The 27,859-nt window shown below is 48.4% G+C and overlaps 1 protein-coding gene across 1 annotated transcript in view; it reads right to left on the minus strand.

The window, feature by feature from the left end:
• Window positions 1–21,597, minus strand: part of WSCD2 (WSC domain sialate O sulfotransferase 2) — a 130,962-nt gene extending 109,365 nt beyond the window's left edge. The window contains exon 1 of the mRNA XM_006151511.2: window positions 21,480–21,597. The gene's annotated coding sequence lies outside the window, so the exon portion shown is untranslated. The remainder of the gene's footprint in view (window positions 1–21,479) is intronic.
• Window positions 21,598–27,859: the final 6,262 nt, after the last annotated feature.

The raw sequence follows: 27,859 nt of genomic DNA on the forward strand, positions 1-27,859 counted from the left end.
GAGCCATCTTCTTTCCTCTTTCTAGCTGCAGAATGCCTGTCTCTGAGAAGGGGTATTGATATGCCAATTCCTAGGGTATGTGTTACAATTGGTCCAAAGCAATGTTTCTCAACTAAAGGCATTTTCCCCCGCCCTGAGGGATATTTGTTGGTGTCTGAAGACATTTTTCAGTTGTCACAATTGAGGGAGAAGGTGTTACTGACATCTAGTGGGTAGAGGCCAGGGATGGCCCTCCACATCCTACAGTGCACAGGATAGCCAGCCCCCCTGTACCCAAACAAGGAATTATCCTATAATATGAAGGATCTTCAAAAAGCTCATGGGAAGTATATATTATGAAAAAACTATGCAGGGATTTCAATGTTTTCTGCACCAGAAAAAAAAAAAAACTTTAATTTTATTTTTCCATAATTTTACTGAAGTCGTCTTGTAGATGGTAGGTCAAGAGTTGAATCAGTAGATCAAGCAATGGGCTCTCACCTGCGTTTGACTCCTGGGATTTGGCCCTGGGAAGGCAGGGGAGGACAATGAGGGAAGCCTTGAGGGCTGACAACACTGGACCTCAGCCCAGCAGGAGCTGGACACCAGGAGAGATGTGGAGGAGTAACAGCCAGAGCATGGGCCGGCACTCAGGTGGCTGGAGCCCTGATCTGAGGAGACGAGGAGACGCTTGGGTCAAAGGAAGGGAGCGTGAGGTGGGGACCAAGGCCAGGCTGCAAATCTTTCAGAGGCTATCCTGGGTGACCAACTGGTTCCTGGCTCCAACAAGAGGCCTTTCTTCCAGCACTTCCACAGAGCTCTGCCCAAGGGCTGTTGCTCCTGGCTCCACTTGGCCTCAGAGGCTGTCTACCTGGGCTGGATACCTGCACTTCATGCAGGGGCCAGCTATATTGGAGCAGGACCAGCAGCAATGGTGTCAAAGGGAAGGCCAACATGAGGACCAAGCTCCATTCTCAACCATGCTCTCAGTATCTACTGCATTCCAGGGCCCTGCCCACCCATGTCACCTAAACCCTCTTCCCTTCTGTCTCTTGCTCAGCCAGGTACAATGCATTTCTATGCTATTCCATCTCTTTCCTCTGCAGGACACTTCCTGTGCTCTCCTCATCCTGGAATAGTCACACTTTCACTCCTTTGCTTGGTCAATTCTCACTCATCTTCCCCACCCCAGTCACCAAACCTCTTCCTTAGAGAGACCCTTTCAACCCCATGAAATAAAAGGCGTCTCCTTCTGTGTTCCCGTAACACTCCAGCCTTTCCCTTTAGGGAAAGTTCATTACATTTCCTTGAAAGAATGTATTGAAAACCCCCTGACCCGAAGGGAAGGGTGTCACAAAGACTACAGCACATCTTTTGCCATCAGACAAACCCAGGTTCAACCCTGGCTCTGCCACCCACTGCGTGACCTCAAGCAAACCAGCTCACCTCTCAGAGCCCGTCTTCCCATCTACAGTGGGGATTATATTGGGTCGTCAGAAAAGTCGTGGTGTATTTTTCTATGTTTTTCTATGCATGAATGCATCCATGTCTTTTCCGACAACCCAGTAATAGCACCATCTTCATAGGGTTATTGGGAAGATTAAATAAGATCATCCATGCAATGTGCCTCGCACAGCTAATAATCTTTATTATTAATAACCAGATCATCCTTAGAGTAGAACATTACTCTCTGGCCCACGTGTCCTGGATCCCAACCACAGATCTACCACTTCTGTGCATGGTATCAGGGTCAAGTGGTTAGATTTCACTGTGCCTCCATTTCCATGTCTGGGAAACGGGAGCAACAATAGTTCACACCTTTCAGGGTTCTTGAAAACACTGCATGAGCACGGACATTGCTTGGCACCTGGCAGGTGATACTCAAGTGCTTGCTGCAATCAGAGTGTAAGAGCCAGAGGAACAGAACCGGGTCTGTCTTGTTCACCACTGTCTCCATAGTAGGTACTCAATACATACTTGTTCACCAAATTTCCCAGTAAGGAGTTCACAGCCTACCTGGGAGGCCACATAATAACCGCAAAGCCATCTGCTTAGGGTTGAACCTAAGTCTATGTAAGATATTGTGGCTTCCAGAGAGCACCCACCTGTCTCTCCAGGAAAACTGGGCACAGAAGATTCATCCTCAGCATCCTCATCTGTAAAATGGGTGCTTTAAAAAATTTTCATTTGGGACCAGCAGTTAGCATAATGGCTATGTTATTGGACTCCCACGTAATTGACTGCGGTTCAAGTCCTGGACCCGGTGGCTTAAACTCATGCTGGGCACGTGTGCGTGCCTGCCCAAGTTCCCGAGAGGAGAATGGAGGAGAGGGGATTGTAGCATGGCCATCCTCCCTGGGGGGGAGGGTGTGTATGTGTGATTTCTTGCTTTCTGTCTCTCTGTCTCTCTCTGTCTTTCTGGTGAGCACACGCGCCCTATAGCAAAAACCTCTCCAAAAACAAAAAAATTCATTCTTTCTTTCATGAAAATGAGTGAGAAAGAGAGAAGTACTATCAACAGGGCCCCATGCCGAGATCACCCCTTACCCCCCAGCCTTCCCAGCCAGCAAGGGTCATGGCACGTTAGCCTGCTTGGCATGTACTGGTTGACTCACGCCAAACCCACGCTCCTCCATATGGACACGACAGCACGTTATAATGATGTATCTGAGCAGCACATTAACCACCGAGCTGTGGAGCCGACCCTGGAAAGTATGCTTTTTTTAAGAGAGATTTTTGCTATAGGGTGTGTGCACTCACCAGAGAGACAGAGAAAATGAGAAGTGACCTCCCAGGAATGATGGCCACACTGGAATCCTTTCTCCTCCATTCTCCTCTCTGGATTTTAGGCACACGCGCACACAAGCCTAGCATGAGTTTCAAGCCGCCAGGTCCAGGATTCGAACCACTGTCAACCATATGGGAGTCCAGTGCCTTGACCACTATGCCTGTAAAGTATGCTCTTACTAGGACTTTCTTCACAGGCTTGAAGGCCTAGCTGACAAAAACTCAGCCCATGCTGGTGAATACTGAATACTTCTGGGTTAGGTCCCCTGGGGAAGCTTTTACAGAGGAGGAGCTGGGGGTGGTGGTAAAACGTGGGGAGGTTTTTTAAAAACTGCAAAGCCATGGCAGCGATCGGCTTCCGTTCCAGTGTTGAATTAAGCTAACATCGAATTCGTTGTCTTTGAGTATAAAGAAATAAAAGCCTCTCCGTTTGCTCCAAGCTCTGCTAATGTTTAGCTTGACTGCAACTCAGCTCTAATCCCATTCTCTGCCCAGTGCTGCCCATCCCACTGTGTAAGGGAGATCAAGGTTAAGGAAGAAGAGGTTTCACGTGGCCAGGGGGCTTTGTGAATTTTACAGGGTTTCCTGCAAGTTGCTCTGAAGTGCAGCCTTCAATAATTAACGTGCCAGTGGGACTCCTTTGATCATTTCTCCTCCACCCACAAAGCGGAAAGGAAAGGCACTTCGGGGTGATGCCTGTTACCTGCAGGCGGATTGTTTCTCCTTAACCCCTGCCTGGAAGTCAGCCTTGGGCTCTGAGTGACACAGGCCGGTTTCTTAGCAGAATCTAGTCCAAGGTGAGCAAATCTGTTCAATAAATGGCAAGAGACAGCCAGCCAGGTGGCATGGAGCTCAAGGTGGCCGGATCCCCCATGGCTGACTCCATGGTTTGAGTCCTGGAGCTGGTAACTTGAAAATCACGTTGGGAGCTAACAGATGGCGTAGTGGTTACATCACTGGACTCCCATATGGTCGACCACAGTTCGAGTCCCAACCTGGTGACTTGAAAATCACACTGGGCCTATGTGCATGTGTATCTAAGATCCCAGGAGGAGAAAGGGTTGCAGGAGAAGGGATTGCAGTGTGGCCATCCCCTCTGAGGGTTGATTTCTCACTTTCCCTCTCACCGTCTCTATCTATCTCTCTCTCTCTCTCTCTCCCTAGCGGAGAGCATGTGCCCTCCAGCAAAAATGTCTTTTAAAATAATAATAATAATAATAATAATAATAAGGAAAGAAAGAAAATCACATGGGGTGCATATGCAAACATGCCCAAAATCCCAAGAGGAGAGTGGAGGACACAGGATTGCAATGTGGCCATCCCACCTGGGGGTTGGGGTTGATTTCTCATTTTCCCTCTCTTTCTGTGTGTGTGTGTGTGTGTGTGTGTGTGTGTGTGTGTGTGTCTGTGTGTATCTGGCCAGAGCACATGCCCTATAGCAAAATAAATAAATACATGGCAAGACACTTATGAACAACGGATGAAGTTCATCATCAATGAGTTAATCATCTAAAACCATAGCCAGACTTCTGGGACCCTTAAAGTCCGCATACTTGGTCCATCCTGCTTCAAGTGGCAACTGTATTTCTACTCTCTAGCCAGGGCCCAGGTTCGAGAGCAGGCCCCAGGCTCACCTACCCGTCTACTCAGAAAGGGAGGTCACAGTCTCAGGAGAACTACTGGGCAGTAAATCCAAAGACCTACGTCTCTGGGACCTGGACGCCAGCCCACCCTTGCCCTGGAACTCAGCCGTCCCACCTCAGAGTCCCATGTCCTTATTCTAATCTTTGCACCAGCCCTTGTCATCTGACCCTCTATCCAGGACAATTTATCTCCCCGGCTTGTGGGAGCCTACAAAACTAGGGACTTGAGAAAATGCTCCTCAGGTATTATTTTTCTCTTTCTGTGTAGGTATTTTCCTTTTAATATTTTTTTTTTTTCTGGAACATTCAATCCTGCAGCCTTATCTCTTTCCAAAAAGGGGGCTAATGGGTCCTCTGGGCCGATGGCCTCTGTGCCAAGGCACAGGCTGCTGCTCAGTTGGTTTGTGCACATGTAAATTTGGGTCCCGGTGGGAGGGCTTATGGGATGGGGTGAGGCATGGGGGACACCCCACACCAGGAGAATTTGTTGCACTAAAACTAGAGAATACCATGGCTTGAAAACGGTTGTCAAAGGATGTTCTTCATGCATAAGGCTAACGTGAAAATAACCGTGGGATGCCACGGAGTTAGGGGCCACATAAAACAAAGACGTACATTCTGATGCATTACTGCGCATACATGCAACCACGCCACACCGCTGGCACCCGGAAGCTGCTTCTGTGCTCCCCACTTCCCTACCTGTGGTAACCACCTTCCTGACTATCGTGGTAATGTCGTTCTTTTTTTGCACCTAAGCATGCATGCATCCCTAACCACTACCGTTTGGTTTAGCTTCTATTTTGAACTTTTTATAACTGCAATTATGCAGTATGTGTTCTTTTGTGTCTGACTTTTTCACTTGGCATTATTTTTGCACGATACAAAGTTTGTTCATTGTCACCGCTGTGTGCGATTCCTTGGTATGTCTAAATCTCACTTTACTTGTCTATACTCTCTCTCTCCTTTTTTTTTTAGTTTATTTATTTATTTATTTCTTCTAAGAGAGAAACAAAGAGCCAGGTGTTCCCAAGAAGGTCCTTTTGCTGCAACCCATCCAAGTCCCAGCTGGCCCAGATGACAGACAACCCTCGGTGTGCTTATGGAGAACCCCAGAATTCAAACCTTCAGTGTGCTTAGGGAGGACCCAGGATTCGAACCCAGAGCCTTTCCCATGTAGGTCCAGTTGCTTTACTGCTGCACACATCCTGGGCCTTACTTATCTGTTCTATGTTTACTTGTCAATTCTGTAATGGACCTTTGGGTCAACTCTTGTCTTTCACTGTTGTGAGTATAACGAAAAATAAAAAAAGAACACGTGTCCTTATTTCTGTTGCAGGTATGTCCTGACATGGAACAGAAGCGCCACAGGGGAGGCGTGGTGCCCCTTGGTAAACACAGCCACACAGCTTTCCAGAGCAGTTTGACTGATTCGTCCTCCTGCCAGCAGAGTGAGCATCCTGAGCCATCCTTTTACCTTCATCTATTGACTCCATAACCCTCACTGGATGCATGTGGCAGGCTTAGAGCATGGCCTGGGAAGGGTGCTGAGCAAGACACAGCTGTCCCCTGGCCTGGCCCCCTCCCCACCAAGCAGACAGTCTGCCGGAGGTGACGCGAGTTAGTCGAATCAGCACACAGCACTGTTATCACAAACCCTAAAGGAATGACACAGAGCTGGAAGAGCACACGTCATGGGGAGACCTGACCTGGTCAAGAACCCCAGAGGAATTCTCAGAAGTGAATTAAAGGGAGGACCTGCCATTAATGAGGTGAAGAGGGGTGAGGGGGAGACAGGAGCATGCTGGGCAGCTGGTACAGCATGTACAAAGGCCCCGAGGCGGGAGGAAGCATGGTGGGTTTGAGGAGCTGGGGGATAAAGTCCCACCTCCTGAGATGGCACAGCACTTGAGTAACACAGTCAGACCTGGACTCCACTTATGAGGGGTCCTTGGTGCCAGTGTGAATGCTAACCGGTTCCCTAAGAAGGTGGGATCCCCTCACAAGAGGCACGGCTTCTGGACTCAGACAGACCAGAGTTCACATCTCAGCTCTGCTAAATCCTGGTTGTGTGAATGTGGGCAAGTCCCTTTGCCTTTCAGAGCCTCAGTTTCCCCATCTATAGAAGGAAGCAGTGGTGGTTAAGCCACTTCATCTTGGGGCTGTCGTGAGGAGTGAAAGGGACCGTGCTTAGAGAGAGCCTGGCAGAGCGAGTGCTCAGTAACACTACAGCATCAGCTCTCTCCCTTTCCCCAGGCTGCTGGGGCTGCAGTTTTACAAGAGGAGCTAAGCTTTGTTGAGGACCTACTATGTGTCTGACACCTCCATTGCACGCAGGAGCTGGGAGGCACCCTCAAGCTGCAAAAGGGGAAAACAGACTCAGAGAGGCCAGTGACTTACCCTTAGACACACAGCTCTGAAGTGGGAGAGCCAGCAGAGGAGGGATGACAGCTGAATTACCTTCTCAGCCTCTGCAGAAGTTTTATCCCAGGAAATCAATAGTGCGAAGCAGGAAATCAGAGAGAACATTAATAATCTCAGGCAGCGAAATGAACTGCTTCTAAGCAGCCGTTCTTGCGGCGTCTATCTGCGGAGCCCATGACAAATGGTGCAGGTCTGAGTGAAACAGGTCCTCCCGCGGCCACCCGAGAGGGTGCAGACTGCACGCGGCACGTGACCCAGGTTTCTAGAACAGCGAGCCGGCGTGTCTTTCGAGGTCACCCACAGCACGAGCTCTCTCTGGTTCAGACTGAACAGGCTCCACGTCCCCCACGCTGGGAGCCCTGGCTTTACAAGTGTGTGTCCAAACAAGCTCATAGGCACGCTTATTTGGACTGCTTCTTTGTTTTAAAAGTGCCTGGACTAATGTGCAAAATTTACAATTGGTAGAGTTTGCATAAAACCTTGAATTCCCTTAAAAAATAATAATAATAACAAAAAAAATCAAGAGCTATGGCCACCCCGGATTCTGGGAGGGTCTGCCCCGCTAAGATGAGGCACTTGGTTGCTGGCTCACCATCATCCTCCTACTGTCGAGTAATCATGCCTTCTTGGGTTAACGAGGTCCTGATTTCCCTTTGGGGACCCAAGCCTCTCTCACTCTTGGACACTGTGGCTCAGGAAGCCACAAAGAGTGATTTATCCCACTCCATGAGGTTCCAGGGTTGGTCCCATGACTCTGACCCTATGGCAGAGTGCACCTCCCTGGCCACTGTGACTGATCCCAGGAGGCCTATGTCTCCTTTTCAGAACTTCCAGAACTGCACAAAGTAAGCATAAAGTTACTGGTGGGTATTCATACCAGAAAAAAATAGCCAGCCAGAGAAGGACGCCCACACAGACAAAAGGAGAGCCGAAAGATCATGGAAGAGTGATGGGGAGAGGAAGAGATGGAGGCAGAGAGAGAGAGACCTGTAATAGTGTCAAACGCCTAGATCCAGCCAAGCCTGAAGCTACTTGCTAATTTCATGAGCCAATATAGTCCCTTTTATGCCTGAGAGCAAAAGAGCTTAATAAGAGTTAAGTGGGGTTTTCTGTCACTTACAACTGAGAGAACACTGATGAACATAAATACTATCATTATTTCCGTTTTACGTGTTAGCAATTGAAGGCTACAGGACTTGAAGGAAATTACTCAGGGCCACACAGCTGTGAATTGGTAGTTCTTGCATTTTAGCAAGATTTGCCCTGAACTTAGAGCTGTCAGACCAGAGATCTTGGTCTCTTATAGGAAAGGATTGAGAGTCAGGGAATCTTCGAAACAGCAAGTGCTCTGAGCTGCTGGTACCTTGTGGTGTGCTAGGGAAGCTGAGAGGAAGAGAGGTCGCATGGAAAAGAAATGTATCATTATTATTTAAATCAGTTCGGATGCCATAAGGAGAAAAATCAAAGCTTTCTGTGGCATTTCCCCAGTGCCATTTTTAATTCTATCTTATCAAAACACTGCTGGGACTTGTTCTTCAAAAGAAAAAAAAGAAAAAAGAACTCCTTTAATAAAAAAAAAAAATCTTTAATAAAAGTTAAAATAGCCTACAAGGCCATCAGGTGACAACGAAAGGAAGACAGGAGCATTTTAGTGACTTAAAGCAGATTAAAAAACTAATTTGTTGACTCTTTTTTTTCCAAAGCCCACCTCTCCCTTGGAAGGTTTTGTGGTTTGCATAATGAGGCAGAACTCTCTGCTGTTCCTTCTTCGCTTTGTTGGGATTTCAATGGGCTCCCACCTCGTGTGGGGGCACACTTTCCTGGTGCTCTGGCCAGAGTTTAATAGAATCATTTCACTCCCCTTTACCTAAGCTCTTTGCAAGGACTCCCACAGCTGGGAGGATGGTGTGGAGCACTTCAGGGGCGCACAGGGCTCTGAGGACATCCAGGTGCGTTGTGCGCCATCTCCTCCCTCTCCACCCCAAAAGCTCTCGTGTTTCTTGGTTCATGCCACTCTTCTCACACCTCAGGGCCTCTGGCTGTGCTATTTCCTCTATTAGAATCTTCTCCTCCTCCTTCTCCTTCTTCTTCTTTTAGAGAAATTTCTCCTATAGGGTGCATGTGCTTGCCAGAGAGACAGAAAGCAAGAAATCAACCCCCACGGGGGATGGCCACACCACAATCTCTTCTCCTTCATTCTCCTCTCGGGAGAATCATCCCAGAGGGCACGATTTCTCGCTTTCTGTCTCTATGTCTCTCTCTGTCTGTCTGGTGAGTGCACCTGCCCTGTAGCGAAAACCTCTCAAAAAAAAAAAAAAAAACACACTGGGTGCACATGTAAGCCCACTATCCCAGGAGAAGGGATTGTGGTGTGGCTATGTCCCCAAGGGTGTGAATTCCCTCTCTCTCTCTTTCTTTCTCTTTCTCTCTCTCTCTCTCTCTTTCTCTGTTGAGCCCATGTATGTACCTTGTGCGTGCGTGCCCAAGATCCCAAGAGGAGAATGGAGGTGGGGCGGGGCCATTCCCCGGGGGGGGGATGATTTCTTGCTTTCTGTCTCTCTGTCTCTCTCTGTCTTTCTGGTGAGCACATGCACCCTATAGTGAAAATCTCTCCCAAAAAATAAAAGAGAAAAAAAAAGAAGTCCCTTCTTGCACCTCAAGGCCTCAGTACTGGGAGGCTCCTATGCCTCATCACCCTGCCTGCAGGGAGTGAAGGCGCTTCCTTGCAGTTCCCTGATGGGATTCACCTCTGCCAAGAGCTGGAATAAAAGCTCCCAAATAACAATAATGCGTCACTAACTGCACTTGTCACTTGTAGCACATGCCACGCAGCACTCTAGGTCATTAGGCCCTTCCAGGCGGATACGACTATTATCTCAGTCTCATGAGTGAGAAAACCGAGGCGCAGAGTGGTCAAATCACTGTCCGAGGCTCCTCAGCTGAGAAGCAACAGAGCCGGGACAGGAACGTAGGAAGGCTGTCCCCGGGCATGGCTCCGAATTGCCCCGCTATCTCTCCCTATGGCCTGTAGATCTTTCTCTGCGCTGGGAACTTCCGTACGTGAGGTCCCATCCTTTTTGCAATAGTCCTAGAGACATCAGCCTACTAGTCCTCTTTTACAGATGAAGAAACTGAGCTACAGAAAGGTGACTATGGCGGGGCTGGCACATAGTAGGTGCTCAGTGTTTGTTGAGATAATAGATAGATGAGTGTTCTATACCTGGCACCATCAGACATCAATCTTGTTTGTTTGTTTTTCTTAAAAGAATTATTCATTTTATTTTACTTATGAAATAAAACTACTTAATAATTATAAAATTAAGTATGAAATCATTATTTATGTAATTTTATTTAAATAAGGAACTAACAACTTCCTTATTTATTATTATTATTACTATTATATTATATAATAATATATTACTAATATCATTATATTCTAATTTAATCAGAGAGGGAAAGTGAAAAAGCAAGTCGCTAAGTCCAGGACTCAAACCATGGTTAGTCATATGGGAGTCCAGCACCTTAACCACTATGCCACCTGCCAGCCCTAGGCAACTTGATCTTATTACTGTCTGAGCCCCAGATTCTTGGGTCCCAGGCTGAGAACAGCAGCCTCAGTTGATCACCTTAGGAAAGAACAGAAGGAAGGTGTAAGTTCACAGATCATCCCTCAGATGTCAGAGAAAATCTATCTTCAAAATAAAACTAGACTGGCCCAAGGTTACATGGTCAGTTAATGGTCTATCTGGTCCCAAACCTGGTACCTCTTCACAATCTTTTATTTTCTCTTCTTATTCTCCTTCTTCTTTTTTTTAATTTCTTTTATTTTTTTCTTTTTGGAGAAGTTTTTGCTATAGGGCACGTGTGCTCACCAGAAAGACAGAGAGAGAGAGACAGACAGACAGAAAGCGAGAAATCATCCCCCCAGGAGGGATGGCCATGCTGCAGTCCCTTCTCCATCCTCCTCTCGGGATCTTGGGCACGCACACACACATGCCCGGCACCTCTTCACGAGTTTTCACTGCTGAGTGACAGATTTGTCTTTACTACTGGCTTCAGCCTCATTGAATGAGTTCCTTTCATTTAAGAACCTATCGTGCCCCATTCTGACATTTTGGAGCTTTGTGTGGGTTGGTTTTCTCCCCACTAATAATAAAATAATAATAATAATGATGACTATTTTTCTGAGCACTTACTCTGTGCCAGGGTTTTTGGGGATTAACTTACTAAATACCCATAGCAACTACAGGAGAAGGCACTGTTGTTTTCATTTCCGTTTTATAGAGGAGACGACAGGCGCGGCAGTGAAGACCCTTGCCCACAGTCAGAGAGTGAGGGAACGGTAGCTCTGGACTGTGAAACCAAGCAGTCCACGTCTAGGGCCATGTTGGATCTCCGACACTTCCCAGCTACTAATTCCTTCTCTCTAGAGCATCCACCGTCCAGGACCCCTTCCTCTCCACCTCAACTTAACCCAGAACTCTCCCTTGGTACAGGCTCTGGGTCTGTTCCAAATCCTCAAGTCCAACAGGCTGGCACAGGGAGTCTTCCATCCAAATGAAAACAAGAAGAAGGAACACCTCCTAGAATTATTACAAGCCATTCAGACAGAAATTCTCTCTGGTGTGAAAGCGTGTTTTCCCCAATTAATGCCACCCCATGCAACTGTCGCATTTTATTTGGAGATAGGCCTTCTCCAATGCTTAAAGAATAATGTGGGAATTCACACCTTTCTTATTTTCTTGCCTACGTTGGTAAATTGCAGCTGTTCTTTTCAGCCTAGGACCAAAGAATCCTGGGGCTTAGATAGTAATGAGATCTGCCTATCCACGGTGCCTGGTATAGGACCCTCATTCTCTCAACAAACACAGAGCACCTATCATGTGCGAGTTTCACCTTGGTGGAAGGACACACCTGTGAATACGCAGTACTGCCCTTCCAGGACAGTTATCCATGTCTCCTCCATCCTCCCAGAGGACAGCTCAACCCAGCCTCACCCAGTCAGACGTATCTCCCAGGGCCTAGCGAGGACCTGGCAACTCTGGTCTGCCATAAGCACCCAGCGTTGGATACGTGAATGGGTGCATGAATACAGTTCTGAATCAAGTAAATCACAACACAGTGTTCACGGAAGAGGAAGCCGAAGTTCAAAAAGAACACAGACTGAAGATGCCATATCTGGTTTAAGGTGCAGCAATCGACAGGTTCCTCTTCCCACTGGCTCTGAGCAGCAGCCCATAGTCTCATCAGTGCTAGCAGGAATCTTAGTTATATTGTCATGCAAATGACTTGCTGGGGGCCACAGGTAGCCCAGTAGCAAAACACAATGCTCTGCCAGGCTGGCCCGCATGGGAAGTTTCTGGGTCTGTATTTGGAGACCTTCCTGAGTGTGCCGGGTGTGTGTACGCCCACCATGCAAGCTGGCTGAAGCTGGGAGTAGAGAGCAACATTGACACCTTGTTGGGGGCCTTTCTCTCTATTTATCTCTCTCTTTTTCTTTCTCTCAGAAGAAATAAATAAATAAAGGTTTTAAAACAGGGAGAAAATCTCATGTCTTCTACTGAGTCATTGGAAAAGTCATGATGTTTTTCTGTGCTAAACTGTGTCATGACTTTTCCGACAACCCAATAGCTTAGATGACAACTTCTTTTTTAAAGGTGTTTGCCAGAGTGTGCACGTGTTCATCAAAGAGAGAAAAACATAGGCAGAGAGAGGAAATGTGAGAAATCATCCCCCAAGGGGGTCGACCATGTCCCAATCCCTTCTCTTCCATTCTCCTCTTGGGATTTTGGGCACACACACACATGTGCCCAGCATGATTTTCAAGCTGCCAGGTCCAGGACTCAAACCACAGTCAGTCATGTGGAAGTCCAGTGCCTTAACCACCATGCCACCTTCTGGCCCCTAGACAATTACTGAAGGCTTACTCTATACTGGGCATTATCTCGTTGATTTTCTCGAGACCCCTATATGGTAGATACCACTATTCTCATTTTACAAATAAGGAAATAGAGGCACCGTGAGCTCAAGCAACTTGCCCACAGTCACACAGCTCCTAAGGAACAGGGCTGAGACGGAACATGAGCCTGTTCAATCCCTAGGACCAGGCTCATAGACTTCACTCCTGAGGGCTTCGGCTAGAGTGAAGTAGAGCACGTGTGCCTCGTTACCGGACGAGTATGAAGAAGCTGCTGTATTTCTTGGAGGCCGTGGCATCTGTTGCAGGTTGGCTTGCTCAGCGCCATCTGACATCCTGGCCTGCATGCTAGTCACTGGACAGTCAGAACCTCACTTTGCAGAGTCCTCCCACCCCGGTTTCTGCGTGTGAGCCAGTTCTATGCAGGACATGAAAGGTGGAAGCAAACATCATGAGCTAGAGGCCGTTGTGAGGTCCCTCCTGCCAAGGACAGACAAGGAGGTGCTTCGGTTTCCAGCAGAAGCTTGAGCTCATCTGGAGCTGCCTTCCATGCATAGCGCAGGACACCCGAGCCAGAGACCGAGCCATTTGCTGTTGTTAGGGAGCCGAGATCTGAATCTAGCTTTGTCGGATTTCAAAGAGTGTTTATCGCTCGAGTGCCTACCATGGCCAAATATCCTCCTAGGTATGGTTAGATGTTACTTATCCATCATGGTGAAAAATGAAGAGTTTCACGTAAGTGAATTTTCCAGACACCCGAGGCCTCATACATAGAAACATTTATTAGTTTAACCATGATATCAAAAAAATTTTTTTTTCTTTTTTGAGATCTTTGTCTCTCACTGGAAAAGACAGAAAGCGAGAACTCACCCCCCAGGGAGGATAGCCCACATCACAATCCCTTCCCCTCCATTCTCTCTCCTTCTCCTCTCTTGAGCATGCACACTCACACACACGCCCAGCACGAGTTTCAAGTTGCCAGATCTAGGACTTGAACCAGTCTACTATGTGGGAGTCCAGCACCTTAACCACTAAGCCACCTGCTGGCCCTGCTTCAGGATCAAAATATTTTAAATAATGAATGATTCTGTCCCCTTTATCTGGCCTACTAGGGCTTAACTGTTTCTAGGGCCTATGACAGGCAGGCCAGCAACCGTTCTGTGTTGTAATGTCTAGCTGAGTATAAGCTCCTGGAACGAGGGGACCATCTGACCCCGACACTAAATTCCCCCAAGCTGTGATTCTTTCATTTTCATGCTTCTCATTTTGATAATCTCTTCATCTGTCCCCTTGTTCTCGGGCTGTCAGCTGTGGCTTCTGTCTGCTGTCACTGTGCTTTCTCCACCATCCTACACACTTCTCGTTTGCTCCTTCTACATTCTAGAAGTCTGGGAAATCAGGTCCCCAAGCTTATCAGAATGCTGAGCAAAGAAAGAGTCGGCCGCTCTGAGTGAGGGAACGATGTTGGCTCTTGTCTGATATGGACTTGTTGCGGCAATTAAACTGAACGACTTTCTTCTTCTGCTTTATATACAGTGGAATTTCCAGGATAAATGGTCTGTAGTTACAGGGAGACACGTAAGATTTCCTACCTAAAGAAAACTGGTTCGAGGGTTCCAGAGTCTGGATTTCCTACCTATCTCACCATTTTTTTAGAGAGAAATTTTTGCTATAGGGTGCATGTGCTTGCTGGAGACAGCAAGAGAGAAAGTGAGACATCACTCACTGGGGGTGTAGCCACATCACAATCCCTTCTCCTCCATTCTCCTCTCAGGAGTTTGGACATGCCCACAAACATGGCTGACATGAGTTTCAAGTCACTGTGTCTGGGACTTGAACCATGGTGGACCACGTGGGAGTCCAGTGCCTTAACCACTACACCACCTGCTGGCCCCTATCTCACAATTTAGGCATTCAAAAATGCAAAGAACCTGGGCCATTGGCTTGTCAATGGACACTTTGCTGGGGAGAAATTGAGGTCTTCTTGGCAAGGCAGGGCCCACCTTAGAGACAACTCAAGAGAGGAAGAAACATAGCTGATCGTCCAACTCCAGGCACGAACTGATGCTTCCACACACTCCAAACCATGTGGCTCCAGCTTGCTGGAACTCAAGGGCTTTCCAAGAACCTACCAGCTAGAGCCAAGAACACTCAGCTCTGAGACCTGACTGAGCCACCCACTGTTTACTGTCCTAGAAGGGTCCTCCCCTGCCCATCCAGCCACTAGGCTTGCTGGTAGACTCAACCAGATCATCTATAGGCCCATCATGAGGTTGACCCCTGGCTGGCCCATGCCATTTCCATGTTAACAAATGAGAGGCAAGAGAAGGGAAAGCTTCCTCTCAGGAGTTCCTGAAACAGCTCGTTGTCTCCATCGGGGAAAGATAGCGGCACCGTATCAAAGGGAGGAGGTGAAGAGGCAAGAGAGAACAGCTGTGAACACAGGCTTTGGGGTCAGACGGATCTGGCCTTGAACCCCAGCTCCACCACCTTCCAGCTGTGTAGCTCTCAGCAAAGGAATAAACCTATCTGAGCATTGGTATTCCCATCAGCGGAGTGGAGAAAGGGATCCCGTAACTCACAGGACTGTCACGAGGATTCAGTGAGAGAACGGAGCTGAAGTTCTGGGGACAACACTAACATGGGGAGTGCCGTACACACAGAAGCCCTGATGATGACAACGATGAAGATGATGACGGCCATGATTCCCATCAACGTCATCACCATCATCATCAGGAAGGTCTGCAGAGCAGCATCCTACACAGCCAGCTTGGAGCAGAAGCCAACATACATTAAAGCTTCAAAACTAGTTCAATTCCAAAAGAAAAGGATAAAAGAAGTCAGACTAGAGAAGTCCTCAGTGATTTATAATTCCTCTCCTATTCTACAGAGGGGAAAAGTGAGGTCCAGAGAGGGGAAGGAATTTCCCCAAGTCACTAAATCTGTTAGTAGTAGACATGGGACCCAGACCTCACTCCCATTCCCACACTCCCAGGACAACACCGAGCATTTAAGGGAACCAGCAAACAATACAGTGGTTGGTGAGGACTGCTGGCTGCTCAGGGCTGCAGGATGCATTTGTAAGGGTGGAGGCTGGGGACATAGCTGTCCTCCCAGATTTCCAGGTATTAAGACTACTGTCACCTGCCTCCCACTGTCTTGGTGACGTTGGGGCCTCTCGTTTCCTTAGAAATTCTCCCAAGTCAGGGACCAGATGGCGGTTCAGAGATAAAACTCTATGGCTGTGAGACTGACCCACATGGGAAGGTTCCTTGCTCAAGTTAGAAGACACCCCAGCCCCCAGTACAAAGGGCACCTGTGTGTCCATGATCTGGGGCTGGCTGAGGCTGGCTAGGGATGGACGGTCGCATGCAGAATCTGTTGGGGGTATCCCTCTGTCTGCCTCTCTCATGGACGAAATATTGGGGTGTCAGAAAAGTCATGACACGTTTTTCTATGCAAAAAACAGGATTCCATATGTTGGAAGAAGCACCTGTCTCACTATCCTTTTGAGACCAGCTGGAGTGTGCCTGAGCTAAGTTGGAACTCTTGGTTCGAGTGTCAGGCTCAGCGGCTTGGGAAAAAACAGGCGTGTGGGCATGCATGCCCAAAATCCCAAGAGGAGAATGGAGGAGATGGTACTGTGGTGTGATTATCCCTCCCCCCCCCCGAGAAGGGATTTGTCACTTTCTCTCGGGGGGTGAGTTCTCACTTTCTCTCTCTCCCTCTGGTGAGCACATATACCCTATAGCAAAAATTTAAAAAGAGAAAAAGCCTCTGGCCTGATACGTGGAACTGGCGAATACCCCATAAATGTTAACTATATAATTAATATTACCATTGGTGCCGGCATGGGCAAAAAGCATGGTAGGGATGGATAGCAACGGTGAGAAGTACAGGTGTTCATCACACAGCTCTGAGCACCAGGAACAAGGAGAAGGGAATAAAGATGACTTTATTTCTGCATCCCTTACTATGACCACAGTAACGGTGTATAATGAATAAACACAAAACCCACTGAAACAACATAAGAAGCACCTATCGCTATCCTTTAGTGACCAGCTGGAGTGTGGCTGAGCTAAGGTGGGCTAGACTTTTCACTGACGTTGCGGTTTAGGGCAGTTCAACATGTGTTCATTCTAGGATCAGCTAAGAGGGCAGCAGTTACCCTCAGGGAGCCAGTCTCTCTGGCAGAAACTCACAAGGCCCCCTGAGATCCAAGCTCAAAATGGGCACATCATCACATCGACCTCTTCTAAAGCCAATGCTAGTCCCACGCTGAGCCCTAAGTGAAGTAGCAGGGCATGAGCTTTGCCTGCCAGAAGAACAGTAACGTCTCATAGCGAAGGGTAGGGATATAGGAAGTAGGGACAACCAGGCCCAGTGACGCACCTGCCCAGCCAGCTCTTAGAAGGGGGCCCACACTGGCCTGGCCCGGTCCCTACACCAGCTTCTCACCTGCAACCTCTGTGTCATCAGCTCTCATCGGTCAAAACCTGCAAGGATTCTGAGCAGTAACACTTGCAGTCCGTGGGGACCCCAGGCCCAAGTGTATCCTATCCCGCTTCCTGTCTTCCCGACATATGGACCTGCTCCGGGGAGCCATTAATCTCGGGCAATTTCTTTCCTCACTTGATTTGTTTATTTAAGGAAAACAAGTTGCTCCTAATTAGAAACACTGCTGTCGAGATGTTCAGCACATCCTAGGCTGCCTATTTTCAGACCTTCTGCCTAAAATTATACCTGCGCTTTCAACATCTGCGAGTTTGTTCTGCAACTGTCCTAACTTGGAGACTTCTGGCGAGAGACTTGGGCTGTTGTGGGGAGCGAGGGAAGCGAGGGCAGGGGGATAGGTGGGGCTTTGGAACACAGTGAAGCAAAGACACTTGGAAAATGAGCACGCTCAGAAAAGGCATAACTACTGAACCCGCACTTGGAAGGTGCTCGGCCCTGAAGACCGGGAGACGAGTAGTCGTAAAAGGTCAGCGATGGTGTCTGTTTGGACTCTCAGATGGATTGACTCCTACCAACCTGCACCCCCACAGACACTCAGACACACCCCAGACATGCACAAGCTCAGACGTACACACATACACGGGAGACACGCACAAAAGTTACACCACACACGAACATGCCCAGAAATACACGTAAGAGGATACAGCGCACACACTCAGACTCATACCCAGCAGACATGCTCACAAGTACTTTGCAACACACGGAAACACACAGAGACACACTCAAGTGTACACTGCCACCCACACACCCCAGATATCGACTATCAGAAACACACACACACACACACATGGAATATGATCTAGTGTGCATTGCCACACACAGGCATACGCTGGAAATGGATACACGCAGAAACACAAAAAGTTTACACCACCCTCATATAGAAACATACATGTACAGAGTGACACGATCAAATAAGCATGCTCTCACAGATGCACATGCTCAGAAACTCACACGTACAGACTTACAGAGGTTACACCATGATACACAGATGTACACACATGCAGAGAGGTAATCGAGTGTGCAATGCTATATACTCACAGATGCACATAGAGATACCCACAGAGAGACTGGAAAGCACACATACATAACCTGTGAGCACATAGCACAAATTCACACTCACATCATAGTGCACATACGTGGACACTCACATATAGGTACTCACAAATGCCTGCATGTGTGCAGACAACCTATATAGCTACTAAAACGTGCATCTAGGCAGAGATGCCCAAGTTTTCAGACAAACACATTTCTTCATAGACCCTGACAGCACACATGTGCATCTGCACATTCACACACCTGCTTGGTCATAGATACACATGTAACATGCATACAACTGCTTAATGTTCTCAAATGCATGTGCACACCTGACTCACACACACACTCATATATCTGTTAGACACCAAGTACACACTCATATTGACATTCACACATGTGTGCGCAGCCACACTTACGTTTTTCATGTAAGTCATACTCACATGGACACGGCACGCAAACCTTCATGAGTGTGCGTACATTGGCATACATGTCTACACACGCACATGCACATGTACACATACTACGTCACCAGAGAAGCCAACAGTTCATTTTCTCAGAGGCCTAAAGTCAAGCCCACAGAACAAGCCAGCACACCAAGGAATGTTCTTGCCCCAGTCCCTACTGCATACCTGTTAACTCACTTCAGGTCAACCAGGATGAAGTCTGCCTTTCTTACCACTGGCTTCAGCATAAACCTGGGGCAAACCTCTAAACCACTTAGAAAGAAGTAAGATGGACCAGTCCAGTCAGCATCCCTCCCCAAGGCACGGTGATACTCCTTTCCTCATGGCTGTTCCTGCTGGGGACAGCAGCCTCTCCTGTGCAGCATGGGGCAGCCCTCAGACCCTCAGCAGACAGGGTGCCTGACACCCAGACATATTGGACTTCTCTGCCCTGAGTCCCTAGATAGCTGCAAAGTTGAAGCCATGGAGACAGCTCACCTCCACCTCCTGTTGTCATGGTGATGCAGCAACTGGGTGCATCCAGCCCTCCCAGACCCCCCTAGGCACCCCACTAGAAGCAGCTGGTCCAGCAGTGCTTTTATGAGGAAGCGAGGAGAGGGTGGGGACTGCAGGTATCAGGTGATCGGAGAGCACAAGGGTCCTGCCCCTTCTCCCGTCAAGGATCTCCTGGTGCTCCAGTGGGACAGGGTTAGCTTCCCTGGGCAAATAGTACTCAGATGCCCAAGCACAAGACCTGAAAGCAGACAGCCTTGGTGCAACCAACGTTGAGCTTCATGCTTTGCTAGACTCTGCACTAAGCACTTTCCATTGCGCCATCTCAGTCAGTCCTCCCAACACTCTTCTGAAGTAGGAACTATAAGCTCTCCATTTTATCGTGGGAAGGGGGTAAGGATTGTAGAGGGAAGTGGCTGAGTCCTGGGTCTATTAAATACTAAATTACATCACCTCCTGGGATTATGAAAATCTCATCTGTGATAATCACTCAGGATTACAGAGTGAACTGGGACCTCTGAGGATACATGAAATCTCTTCATTTTAGAGAAGCAGCAACTGAAGCCCAGGGAGGTCTAGTAATTTGTCCAAAGTCAAACAGCAAATGAGCACCTACTTAAAGCTCACCCTCTTGATCCAAAGTTGAGGCTTTTCCCAGGACATCAAGCACCAGCCTAACACCCTGGAAAAATCCCTGGGTCACAGCAGGCTAGAGAAGCAGCTCCTAGCCTGACCCTGGATCAGAATCCCCAAGCAGGGACAGGAGGTTTTCAGGAAGTATCCAAGAACCACACAGCAATCCTGCTCTTGGAGACAGATCCCCAGCTCGAGCAGGCAGCAATTACAGGGCCCTCCAGTCAGAGCTGGAGCATATCCACTCCCTGACCTACCAGGACATCAGGATGGCCCCAGCCCCGGGCTCGAACCCACAAAGGAAGCACAATGTCATCTATAACCTGTGGGACTATAACCACAGGAGTAGGTGGCTCTACGATGATCCTCAGAGCCCCTGGAGGCTGCTTTTCATTGGGAGGAAAATAATCTGGCCAAACTCATGAGTTATATGCAGGGCTCCATGGAACCTCTAGGGGCCTGAGTGCGAGGAGACCACCTACACCCCCAGCGCAGGAGAAGAAAACGCTAGCCGTCCCAACCCACTTGTCTGCTCCAGCCCCTTTACTGCAAAAAAAAAAAAAAAAAAAAAAAAAAAGTTTCCACCTCCCCAGTCTCCGTCAGAATGGTCTCTACTGGCTGGGGCTGGTAGATGCTTAAGGATGCTGGATTCCCACATGGCTGACCACAGTTCCAGTCCTGGACCCAGCGGCTTGCATTCTCTCTCTGTCTCTGTCTCTGTTTCTGTCTCTGTATCTCTCTCTCTCCCTCTCTGGTCAAAATAAAAATAAATAAAGTTAAATAAAATAATTCTTAAAAAAAAGAATAGTCTTTACTGAGCAGCCTGGGAAATGTCCCCAATCTTTTTTCTCACCTAATAAGCAGCCCCTTTGGGACTCTAAGGAGTGGGGGCGACCTGCACCCCTCTGCCAAGGAGGTGCATCGCTTCTGTGATGACAGCTGGAGCTGCTGGAAGGGCTGGGATGGAAGTGATTGGACAAGTGGGTGCCCCAGTCTTCAGTAGTGTGTGTGTGTGTGTGTGTGTGTGTGTGTTTGTGTCACCAGAATGGACATAAGTGAGTCTGCCAAGCACTCCACACAAACCCCATTGCCTGGGGTAGCCCTGGCTGCTGGCTCCAGATGACGGGGAACCTCAGCCCCAGAGTATCACCCTGACATGCTCCTTGGAGAGCCAACTTAGCGATATGACTAGCTCCTTCCCCTTGGAACTCTGAGCTGGCCAGGCAGGGGGTGGTTCATGGATGCAATGAAAAGAGCCCACTGCTTTCCCTCTGGCCCAGCTCAGCTCCTCCCTGGACTTCACTGTCTCCAACCTGGAGTGAATGCCTTTGGGGGGGCCACACAGATGACCACAGGATGAACCAAAATGTCCCATTCTCTGTCAGAGGAGAGAAAGTTTGTCATTTACCCAGAGCTGGGTTTTCACCACTCTGGGTTCTTCACTCACCTGGCTCTGGGCACGGGCCCCCCTAGTCTCTGGGGAAGTGGCTGGGACTGGAAGCCCAGATCTAGGGGTAGAAATCCTTTGACAGCAGCTCTGAGCCCTGCTCCCTTATGGAGCCCTCCTACTAGGTCCAGGCCCGCAGTCCTTACCTGAGGGGTCTCGGCCACTTGCAAACTCTGCCAGCGGAGCTCAGCAGACGCCAGGGGTCTCTCTGCCACTCCAGCGTCCCGCGTGGCTCGCCTGCTAGGTGGGCGCCTTCCCAGCGGCCAGCGGGCATCAAGAAAAGCCCAGCCTGGATTTCCTTTCTCGCCACAAGGCTCCTCGGGCCGAGCCCGGGGTCTATTTCTCCCCAGCTGGTGCAAGAGGCATCCTCCGCGCCTCTAGCGAGAAAGTGAGAGAGTGTGCGCCTTGGATTGCAGCAGCGGCGACAGCGGTGGTCAGGGACGAGAAGGCGGTGGCGACGCCAGTCGGCCAGCCAGGGAGGCGGGCGGAGGCGAAAGGAAGTGAAAGCCCGGCTCTTGCAAGCTTGGCGCTCGAGCGGGCTGGCGGGCGGGCGACACTGCGGGTGCCCCGCGCCGCGGCTCCGCGCGGGGCTCCGGACACCTCGCCTCTCGCTCGCTGCCGCCTTGACTGCCTCACTCGCTCCCCGGGACTTCACGTCTCTAAGCCTGAGCTCCCCGCGCTGCCACCGCCGCCGCCGCTGCCAGCAGCGCGCTTCAGCCCAGCGCGCTCCTCGCACGGAGCCACAGCACTGCCTACTGTTTAACTCCTTGCATGCCACCTGGCCCTCCCGTTGCCTCCCGGGGAGCTGGGCAGATCTGGAGCCGGGCCTGCTGCAGAGATTTGCAGGAGCCTCAGCCGTTCGACCTCAGTTTCTCGCCTGTAAAATGGACTCGGGACCCACGTCACGAGGTGGTTGGGAGAATTAACAGACGATGACGCAAGGTGCCAGGCCGCCTGGCATTCAGTGAGCACTCAATAAATGGCAGCGTGTTCGTTGCTGCTGCTGCTGTTCAAGGAATTAGCATGGAGCCTCGCGAACAGTCCATAAAGAGCGCTTTGGGTGTGGGTCCTTAGCGTGGTTTTTTGGTTTGTTTGGTTTTCTGGGTTTTGTTTTTTTTTTTTTGTTTTTTGATTTTTTATTGGTTTTGTTTTTGTTTTTGTTTTTTGAAGAGGTTTTTGCTATAGGGCGCGTGCTCTCGCCAGGAGAGACAGAGATAGACAGAAAGCGAGAAATCACCCCCCAGGGAGGATGGCCACTCCGCAATCCCTTCTCCTCCATTCTCCTCTAGGGATCTTGGGCATGCACCCACAGGTACCCAGCGTGACTTTAAGTCACCATGTCCAGGACATGAACCGCCGTCAACTACATGGGAGTCCAGAGACATAGTCGTTACGCTAACTGCTGGTCCCCTTAGCGTGTTGTTTTAACAAACAGGTGGTCGGTTTTTGCTGTGTGGCTTGTGGGTGATGGCTTCCCTTCTCTGAGAGTGTGGCCTTTCACGCTCTGTGACCTTGGGCAACCAGCGTCCCTCTGAACTCCCGAAGCTTCATCTGTAAAGTGGAGACAAGAATGTCCACCCGCAAATGACTCCCAGTGAACTGATGGCACAGGAGCCGGTGCCCTGATGGAGACTCTGACCAGAGCCAGGCTCCAGTTCTTTCTTGATCTGGTTGGAAGCTAGGCCAACATGTGAAATAAGTCGCTAAACTGTACAGTTACCTGTATGTGTGTTCAATCTTGGGGGGGGGGGGGAATCTGTGAATTGAGTGACGATTCCAGAGCAAAACAGAACTGGGTTCAAGGGTGGGCTCCGCCACTTTCTGACTTTGTGATCAAGTTATTTCATCTCGATGAGCCTCGGTTTTCTCTTTCATAAAATGGGGACACTAAGAGCACCTACTTGATAGGTGACTGAGGATGAAAGGGTTTCAGGTAAAGCACGGGGCTTTCTCATGACCTATACAGACTGGGGCTGCCCACATCTCCTACAGTAAATACTATATATTGCCCACAGTAAAGGGGATCTGAGAAAGAGCAGAGAAAACTGAGCTTGAATCTCAGAGAGTTGCTAGGTAAAATACAGGATGCCAAGTTAAAAAAAAAAATGTTTAAAGCTTACTGGGGAGAGAGAGAGAGAAAGAGTCTCCCAGGGGGATAGCCACCCCCCAAATCTCTTCTATTCTATTTTCTCTTGGGCTTTTGGGCACGCACACATATGCACCTGGGGTGTCTCTTACGTCTCTGGATCCAGCACTGGAACCACACAGCTGGCTATATGGGATCTGGCTGCTTTAACTTCTGCCACATCTGCTGGCCCCAAGTTAAATTTTTAATATTAGACTGTATGAACATTCACATGTGACATAATAATACAGTTTTATTTTTTTTTTATTTATTTCTCTGCACGCCCTGTATTTTTACTTGCTAAATCTTGCCATTCTAACCCCATACTTCGCTGGGCGCCATAGGGTAAGTTCCTTAACCTCTCTGGCCTTGGCTGCCTACTGGGTAAAATGGGAATAAAGGTGTCCAACAGTGTAGACAGGGAACGGCACTGACTAAAGCCGTAGGTCTTCCCAGCACTTCCCATATTCTCCACATTCGTTCCCTCCAGTCCTCCTTCTCCCTCCCTCCTCTCCTGCCCTTCCTCTTTTTTCTTGAGGTAGCCACTGCGCTACTATCCAGTCCCCGTTACAAATTTCTCAAAGGAGCCTCATCTTCTCTTCAGTTTCACCTCAGAATTTTATTCTTTCTGGCCAAAGTCTGTTTGCAGGATTCACAGAAGAGGGAGAAAGAAACAAAGTGATTCTTGAAATAAATGATAAAGCTCAAAGTGGGGTGCTGTAAGAGAGTTTGGGAGCATACAGCCAGGTAACACCTCCAAGCTACATTGATAAAACAAGCTGCTAACCCATGCATCACTGTCATTTAACCACAGCATCTAAAAATAGGACTTGCTCTAATTTCCTGAGTAGCCGAAGCAAGTAGGACGTGTGAGTAGTGAGCAGGCCGTGTCAGGTGGTAAGTAACTTCTCTTCCATGGTATCGTCCTGAAGAGGAAAGGAGGGGACCCGGCCTGCAGGTATTTGGCAGAGCTCTGAGGGCTAAGATGAAAAATGGATGGAGCCCTGCTCTCGCACCCAGCAGGGGGGCCGCGGCTAAGTTACTAACTCTCAGGACCTCATTCATTCATTCACTCATTCATTCACTTTTCTTATGAGAGAAAAAGAGACTCTTGAAGGGTCTCACCATGCTGGGATCCTCCCCAGCCTCCCAGGCAGAATCCCCTGAACCTGGGTCTCCCACGTGGCTTCAGTGTCATGCAGCGACACCCAATCACCTACTCCACTGCGGAGGGACCTCATTTTTTTTTTTTTTTTTTAAAGAGGGAGATTTTTGCTATAGGGCACATGCACTTGCCAGAGAGACACAGAGAGAGAGAGAGAGAGAGAGAAAGCTAGGGGACTGGCAAGTGACATGGTAGTTAAGGCAGTGGACTCTCCCACATGGCCAACCACAGTTCAAGTCCTGGACCTGGTGGCTTGCTTTCTCTCTCTCTCTCTCTCTCTCTCTGTGTGTGTGTGTGTGTGTGTGTCTGGTCAAATGAAATTAAATGAATGAATAAATAAAATTAAATAAATATTTTTAAAAAAAAAGAAAGAAAGAATGCAAGAAATGGGGAGATGGCCATGTCGCAATCCCTTCTCTCCATTCTCCTCAGGATTTGGGGCGTGCATGCACATGAACCTGGCATGAGTTTTAAGCTGCTGGGTCTAGAATTTGAACCACAGTCGACTATATGGGAGTCCAGTCACATAAGCATTATGGCATCTGCTGGCCCCAGGGCCTCGTCTTTTAAAATGTAGAGGTGACGGTAGTTCCAACATATGAGGGTTCTGTGTAGGTTAAGTGACAGGCACATGTAGACTGTCCACCACAGTACTGACTGAACATGTGTTACAAACACGAGCCCTGACCTAATACTACCATGGTTCCACATGAACAGAACACGAGTAAGGCAGAGCAGAGATGCCATTCATTCAGGGCACCGGAGAAAATTCCAACCCTGGAATTTAAGCATATGTAGTTTTCCCAGAGTTAGATTTTTTTTCCCCCAGTCACTAAATGACTGACTCACACATCACTGCTAATGTGTGAAAGAGAGAATAAGGCTAAGGGGAGGAAATTGCACCAGGTCATGGTGACTTTGTCCTAGGGGCACACAGTGGGAGGAAGTCTTTTAATCGCAAGGAGTTGGGGCAGGGTGCCCAGGTCGCTCTCTTCAGAACCCTGCGTTTCTGCTTCCTCTATGGAACCACTCTCTGCTCCCTGGCTCCCCAGCTCAGAGCCCTACTGTGTGTTCCTAGTGCCCTCCGTCCCATCTAACAGAGGCTAGTGCTTGGTCCTCCATGCAAACTCTCAGAAATCAAGAGCTGTGTCTTATAACCACTTCTCTCTGTCCCTAGCACCCAACATGGAGATTGGCACATAGTAGGCGCTAGGAAAACAGTGATGAATGAATAAAACTCCAGTATTATCACCGATATTTATGGATTAAAAGAAAAAGCCAACTCTCTTAGTCTGTGTGTGTGTGTCTGGTCAAATGAAAATAAATGAATGAATAAATAAAATTAAATAAATATTAAAAAAAAAAGGAAAGAAAGAATGCAAGAAATGGGGAGATGGCCATGTCGCAATCCCTTCTCTCCATTCTCCTCAGGATTTGGGGCGTGCATGCACATGAACCTGGCATGAGTTTTAAGCTGCTGGGTCTAGAATTTGAACCACAGTCGACTATATGGGAGTCCAGTCACATAAGCATTATGGCATCTGCTGGCCCCAGGGCCTCGTCTTTTAAAATGTAGAGGTGACGGTAGTTCCAACATATGAGGGTTCTGTGTAGGTTAAGTGACAGGCACATGTAGACTGTCCACCACAGTACTGACTGAACATGTGTTACAAACACGAGCCCTGACCTAATACTACCATGGTTCCACATGAACAGAACACGAGTAAGGCAGAGCAGAGATGCCATTCATTCAGGGCACCGGAGAAAATTCCAACCCTGGAATTTAAGCATATGTAGTTTTCCCAGAGTTAGATTTTTTTTCCCCCAGTCACTAAATGACTGACTCACACATCACTGCTAATGTGTGAAAGAGAGAATAAGGCTAAGGGGAGGAAATTGCACCAGGTCATGGTGACTTTGTCCTAGGGGCACACAGTGGGAGGAAGTCTTTTAATCGCAAGGAGTTGGGGCAGGGTGCCCAGGTCGCTCTCTTCAGAGCCCTGCGTTTCTGCTTCCTCTATGGAACCACTCTCTGCTCCCTGGCTCCCCAGCTCAGAGCCCTACTGTGTGTTCCTAGTGCCCTCCGTCCCATCTAACAGAGGCTAGTGCTTGGTCCTCCATGCAAACTCTCAGAAATCAAGAGCTGTGTCTTATAACCACTTCTCTCTGTCCCTAGCACCCAACATGGAGATTGGCACATAGTAGGCGCTAGGAAAACAGTGATGAATGAATAAAACTCCAGTATTATCACCGATATTTATGGATTAAAAGAAAAAGCCAACTCTCTTAGTCTGTTCATGCTATAATGAAACACTATAAACGAGGGGGCTTGTAAACAACAAACACTGATTTCTCACAGTTCTGGAGGCTGGGAAGTCCAAGACTAAGACACTGGCAGATTCAGGGACTGGTGAGGGCCAGTTTCTGGTACCTCCTCATTGTGTCCTCACCCAGAGGAAGGGGGTGGCTTTTTGGCGTCTCTCTTTTTTTTTTTTTAAGAATTATTTTTATTTAATTTTATTTATTATCATTTTTTAAAATTTGACCAGAGAGAGGCACAGAGAGAGAGGGAAAGTGAGAAAGCAAGCCACCAGGTCCAGGATTCGAACTGTGGTCAGCCATGTGGGAGTCCAGTACCTCAACCACCATGCTACCTGCCAGCCCCGGAGTCTCTTTTCTAAGAGCACTAATCTCAATGATAAGAGCTCTACCCTCATAACCTAATCACCTCTCAAAGTCCCACCTCCTAATGCCATCACCTTGGGGGTTAGAATTTTACCACATGCATTTTTAAATAATTATTTTATTTAACTTTATTCATTTTTATTTTAATTTGAATAGAGAGAGACAATGTATGTGTGATAGAGGGAGAGACAGAGTATGTGTGATAGAGGGAGAGAAAGAAAGTAAGCCACCAGGTCTGGGACTCAAACCCGTCAGCCATGTGGGAGTCCAGCACTCTTAACCACCACGCCACCTGCCGGCATTTTGAGAGAACACAAATATCCAAGCTATAGTACCTCAATATGGTCAGGAGATGATAAAGAGAGTCCATGCATCAAAATTTTGGTACACATTCGTAGAAGAATGAATACTGCAACTCTTTTTAATGGTGGAAAACTGAAAAGAATCTAAGTGCCCATCAACAAGAGAAAGGATGAACCAATTCCAGTTTATTCTTAAAGGGGAGCGTCATGCAGCAGTGAAAATTAATGAACTAGAACTCTCTGCATCAT

The sequence above is a fragment of the Tupaia chinensis genome, unplaced genomic scaffold, assembly GCF_000334495.1.
Source record: "Tupaia chinensis unplaced genomic scaffold, TupChi_1.0 Scaffold000320_1, whole genome shotgun sequence".
NCBI classification, from domain to species: domain Eukaryota; kingdom Metazoa; phylum Chordata; class Mammalia; order Scandentia; family Tupaiidae; genus Tupaia; species Tupaia belangeri.